At 47.3% G+C, this 5,885-nt stretch overlaps 1 protein-coding gene and 1 pseudogene across 3 annotated transcripts in view; one reads left to right on the top strand and one right to left on the bottom strand.

The window, feature by feature from the left end:
- The window catches only part of Pde10a (phosphodiesterase 10A), a 446,975-nt gene that overhangs the window by 221,873 nt on the left and 219,217 nt on the right, over window positions 1–5,885 (top strand). The window lies entirely within an intron of this gene.
- LOC110283916 lies at window positions 4,364–4,963 on the bottom strand (annotated as a pseudogene).

The following is a 5,885-nucleotide window of genomic DNA, read 5'->3' as shown; positions in this document are numbered from 1 at the left end:
CCTTCCTTCCTTCCTTCCTTCCTTCCTTCCTCCTTCTCTCCCTCTCTCCCTCCCTCCCTCCCTCCCTTCCTTGTTCCCTTCCTCCTTTGTTCCCTTGCTCCCTTGCTCCCTTCCTTCCTTCCTTCCTTCCTTCCTTCCTTCCTTCCTTCCTTCCATCCTTCCTTTTGAGACAGGTCTCACTATGTAGCCCTGGGTAGCCTAGAGATCCTCATGTTAACCATGATGGCCTCACACTCAGAGATCTTCCTGCCCCTTGCCTCAGAGTGCTAGAAGTAGAGGCATGTGCCTCTGTGCCTGGCTGAGAGATTTTATTAATTGCATTTAATCAGATGGGAAGACCTACCCTATATATAGGCTGTACCATTCCCTGGCTTTGTGGTGCTGAACTGTGTGAACATAGGGTTCTAGCTGAGGTCTAGCATGCCCATGTTTATTACTTAGTTCCTGATTATAGATGTGATATGACCCTAGAGTTCCTACCTTAATCGACTTTCCCTCAGCAATGGACTACAGCCTTCATCCCCTAAGCTAACTTTGTCAAGGGCATTTTGTCACAGCAACTAGAAATGACCCAAGATACAGGAGAACACACCGAAGTAAAAATCAGTCTTGCCTTAGGATTGTCCACCTGAGTCTGAGTCCCGCCCACAATACTGGGTACCACCTGGATGGCTGTCAGGGAGAGGGGCATGGAGCTAGAGTATTGGCTATGGTGAGAGGATTGATTCTTCAGGGCAAATTGACTTAGTTGTTTTATGAGATGAATGATCTGGCTGGTTGATCACAGCTGAGATGATATTATCTGCGTAATGTCACCAGTCTTAGAAGTAGAGTTATTAGAGTCAAAGCAACAAATAGGTTCCCCAAAGCTTTGCCTCGACCAGTTTATCCAACTCACCAATGGCTACCCAGTGTCTTCTGAGAGCACGGCATGCTGGGTACTGGTGGTACAAATGCTCACTGAAGAAACAAGCCTGTGTGTACTGTGGGGTGTGTGTGTGCACATGCACATGTGACAGGAGAGGACGGCACAGTCTGTGTTGAAAGGGAGTTAGCCTTTCAATTCTCAAGACAAGTAGCAGATATCAACAGTGAGGGAGAAGAGGATTCAGGATAAAAGAGAAACTCGTGGTTGTGATATTGGCTGGGTGTAGGATATGACTGTGAGCTTTGTAGTTGGACAATAAAGTCATTCAAGACTTCAGATTATGAAGGTCAAATATGAAACTGCTGATGTTTCTGATGAGCAGATGTTTCTGCTTACCTGTATGGTTTTGTCTCTCTTATTCTTCCTGTGCAGATCCACATAGAGGATATTGGCTGTTAACAAATCTACTTAACAGAACCTTTTAGCTGCTGAAATACCATCCTTTGTATATCTCCCATATTGGCCAACACCTGCTATCCTTTCAGGAGTGATGGAGGGAGTTTAGTCATCACAGAATAATGCACATACACATGTGTGTGAAGTCTCTGTCATGGTTTGAATATGCTTGGTCCAAGGAGTGGCACTATATGGAGGTGTGCCCTTGTTGGAGTACATGTGTCATTGTGGGCATGGGCTTTTATACCCTAGTCCTAGCTACCTGGAAGCCAGTATTCTACTAGTAGCCTTCAGATGAAGATATAGAACTCTCAGATCTTTCCACACTGTACTATGCCTGCCTAGATGCTGCCATGTTCCTGCCTTGATGATAATGGACTGAACCTCTGAACCTGTAAGCCAGCCCCAGTTAAATATTGTTCTTATATGAGTTGCCTTGGTCATAGTGTCTGTTCACAGCAGTAAAACCTTATACAGTCTCCTAGGAAGAGACTCTGTAGGGTGGCTTGAACGAGAGCACCCACATAGGCTTACATATTTGAACACTTGGTCCCTGGTTGGTGGTGCTATTAGGGGAGGTTCTGGAGGTGTGGCCTCGCTGGAGGAAGTTTGCCATTGGAGGTGGGCTTTGGGAATTGAAAGATTCATACCATCTCTGGTTGGCTTTCTCTGCTTTGTGCTTGTGGCTCAAGATGAGAGTTCTCAGCATTCTGCTCTAGATAGCATGCCTGCCTGCTGCCATGATGAACTCTTTTCTCTCTGGAACTCAAAGCTCAAAACTTTTCATTTTATGAAGTGCCTTGGTCTTGGTGTATTATCATAGCAACACATGCAAGAGTAACTAACACACTTCCTATGAAGAAATCCAAGGCTCCTGATAAATGGTATCCTCCCTTTCGCTGCTGGCTTTTCTTGAAATGACCTTGACCAGGTAGGTACCTTACCTGGAAGGGCATTGCTTGAGGGTTCCTCCCCTGAACACCTGCCAGTCTCTGTGGAGTAGCACAAGCCGGTCCTACTAAGCCTGGTTCTCTGTATGAATGTTCAGCTGGCTGTGGGGATTGTTCAAGGACTGTAGCCAACAACACCCACAGTTTGTTCTGGCCCTAAGCCTATGGACTTGAGCCAGCTCCCAAGTATACACAGGACCTCTGGGAGGAGCTATATGGTTGAATGTGATGCTCCAGCCAGTCTTATTCTTCAGTGAGTGCACACTACTGCCTAGAGATAGGAGCACTACAGCCCAGAAACAACAAATGTGTGAGTGAAGAAAGTTCTAGAAGCTTTGTGTTCTAGGACAGGAGGAGGCCTACAGTTTCAAGTTCCATCCTTTTACTGTGGTGATGTAGTTCAGGGATTTGAAAGGTTACATCCTTGCTCTGGTGACATCAGACCCCTGTATTTCTTCTCAGAGAAACCCTGGGGCTAGAAAGATGAAAGGCCACCTGGCCCTCTCTGCCCCTCAGCCTCATATGCTCCCAAGCTACCAGCCATGTCCAGAAGGAACAGGGTGACAGAAATAAAGTACCTCAGGGTCTAGGTGGAGATGGGAGGTCCCTGGGACCTTGGGTCACACGCTATTGTTTTGTACCCAAGGCCAAGATTATTGATGGAGGCAGTATCATTGCTGAGTAACTTAGGGTTGGCAGGCTTTCTGAGCATTCAAATGTGCGATTTCTCTTATCTCTGTCTTTAAAAGAGCCCCTCAGACCAGTCTCCATGTTTCTTTATCTTAGGTTCACCAGCTGTCTTTAGGCTTTACTGCTGTGAACAGATACCATGACCAAGGCAACTCCTATAAGGACAATATTTAATTGGGGCTGGCTTACAGGTTCAGAGATTCAGTCCATTATCATCAAGGCAGGAACAAGGCAGCGTCTAGGCAGGCATGGCACAGGAGGAGCTAGGAGTTCTACATCTTCATCTGGAGGTTGCTAGCAGAATACTGGCTTCCAGGTAGCTAAGACTAGGGTGTAAAAGCCCATGTCCACAATGACACATCTACTCCAACAAGGGCACACCTCCTAATAGTGCCACTCCCTGGGCCAAGCGTACTCAAATCCTCAAACCAACTTTAGAGCTCACCTTTGAAGCTTGAGCCAGGCTACCATCTCTGCTGTGTGTGGAGGCATGTGTGGTGACAGCAGAATGAGTGACAGGGGCCACCCTCCATGTCTTACCTCAGTGTTCTTTTTATGGCCATACTCACAAAAATCACAAGGGTCTCTAAAACCTAGGGGAATGGAAAGTCTGCCTTGCCTTTACTGTTTCGCTACCTACCCAAAGAGACAGGTGGAGGCAAAGGCCACAAGCACAGTATATCACACAGAGAACTGCCTTGCAGAGGAAGGAGCTGGCTATCACAATAGCAGATCCAGATTCTGGTGTGGAAGGAGTCTGCATCTTGATCCACAGGAGGGCACTGGATTCCACACTGGGCGGAGCTTGAGCATTTAAGACCTCAAAGCCCCACCTCCGCAGTGACACACCTCCTCTAACAAGGCCACAACTCCTCCAACAAGACCACACCTCCTAACAGTGCCACTCCTTATGGGCCAAGCATTCAAACACATGAGTCTATGGGGGCCAAACCTTTTTAAACCAACACACCTGGCAACTCAGTAGAGTCTTCTTTTCAGTTGGGTGGGATGGGTGTTGTTGGAACCAGCACGGTGTGTGCACTGAGAGATGCTGCATAATATCTAATCTATTAACCAGTTTTCCAGTAACCATGACAAAGTATCTTGCAAGAAGCACGCAGGGCAGGAGGGGCTATTTGGGCTCACAGTTGGAGGATTCGTTATAGTGGTGCGGGGGGGGGGGGAAGGGACCGGTGATAGCAGGAAGGGCAGCTGGTCACATTATATTCACAGTGCAGGATGATTATGCTCAGCCACTTCTTCCCTTCTGTGTAGTCTGGTACCCCAGGCAGGGATTAGGGCTACCATTTTTTCTCCTGGGACAATGGCTTGTTTTATTTTAATGACTGATCCATGTGAGTCCACAGCCAGGCCACTATGTACAGACATGAGGGAAGCTTTATTTCTTGGTCTCTTCCTCCTTGGACAGTCTTAAAGATATCTCTTCCTTCTTAGTCTGGAATGGCTCCTCCCTGCACTTTTGTGCTTCTGTGGTCTTAGACCGGCGAGTCTGGTCAGCCAGTAGCTTCTTGCTGGCCTTGTCTGCCTTCGGTTTGTGGATGTGCACCATGAGAATCCGCTTATTGTTTTCCCTTTGACCTTCAGGTACAGGCTGTGATACATACGGGGGGTCAATCTTCTGAGATCCCCGGTATCTCCTGAGAAGATGTCACAGGATCCTTATCCTTCTCATTCCCTTCTTAGGCATCCCAGTGTTGGCAGTACCCTTCCTCTTCCCTATGCTCATATGTCCACCCTTCCATTGGGCCAAGGTAATTTTCCAGCAGTGAGTCCAGGGATTGACAATCGCAGGCTTCCAGATAATCTGCCCATCTTTCCTGATCTGCTGACGGGAGTTGACGCTGGCGATTTCATTGGTATCATAGGGGTCCAATTGGACCTTCTTTTTACCACAGCAGAGGGCACTAGAGACAAGTCTCTTCTGTAGCCTGAGTGTAGTGATGGGTACAGATGCAGCAGCAAAAGGGGGTGCTGCCATTTTTTAAGGGTGAGTCTTGAGCCCTCAATTAACCTAATCAAGATGATCCCTCACAGCCATGCCCAAAGGGCCAACCTAACCTAAAAATCCTTCATTGATTGATATTTATGGAATCTTGTCTCCTAGGCAACTCCAGATTCTGTGAGGTTGACAATACTAACAAACATCAGATCTGTGAAAAGGTTTCAAATTGCCGGGCAAGCAGAGGGGTTTCCCATCTACCCTGCCGCCAAGGCTCCGTGCAGCTTATTGAGTCTCTGGTAGATATTTGACCTTTCCCATACAAGAAACCCTTGGTGCTTGTGCAGATTAGATACTGGGAGCACATTACTATAGTGAATGAGACCCGCAGAGCCCTTCAGATCTGGCGTAGGTCTTTCTCTCATAGGCAGAGCCCAACATCTGTTAGCTCTGTTCTCTGACTCTCTGTTCCTCTTAGTGTTCTTCTGTGGTTCCAGGTTCCTCTTCTCCTCTTTAGTTGCTCTCTCTTTTAGTTAGCTCAGAGAAGACTGGACAAAGTTCAGAATAGGCAGGATCTCTGTTAAGAGCTTATATGGGGGTGGGGAGGGAGAAGGCTTTCTTCCAGAAGCTTAGTGTTATGGCTCTTTTAGATGAAGGCCTTCCTTCCCCAATGATCTTTAATGAAGCGCCTCTCTGAGACAATCTTTGCTTGTTCATGATTGTTCCCTCCCACCCCCACCCCGGCCCCTGAATGAGTTTGAACATTTTATTCAGGATGAACCAAGGGTTATATACTTTTGGGGTGCAAATATCCAAGGTGGGCAAAGTCATTGTCTGAAAGCTAAGGTACTGAGATACCTCATTAGCATGGAGAGGTGTGATGGTTTGTATATCCTTGGACCAGGGAGTGGCACCATCTGAAGGTGTGGCCTTGTTGGAATAGGTGTGACCTGGTTGGAAT

Source organism: Mus caroli, chromosome 17 (genome assembly GCF_900094665.2).
Source record: "Mus caroli chromosome 17, CAROLI_EIJ_v1.1, whole genome shotgun sequence".
NCBI lineage: Eukaryota > Metazoa > Chordata > Mammalia > Rodentia > Muridae > Mus > Mus caroli.
This window is presented reverse-complemented; position numbering and strand designations above follow the sequence as displayed.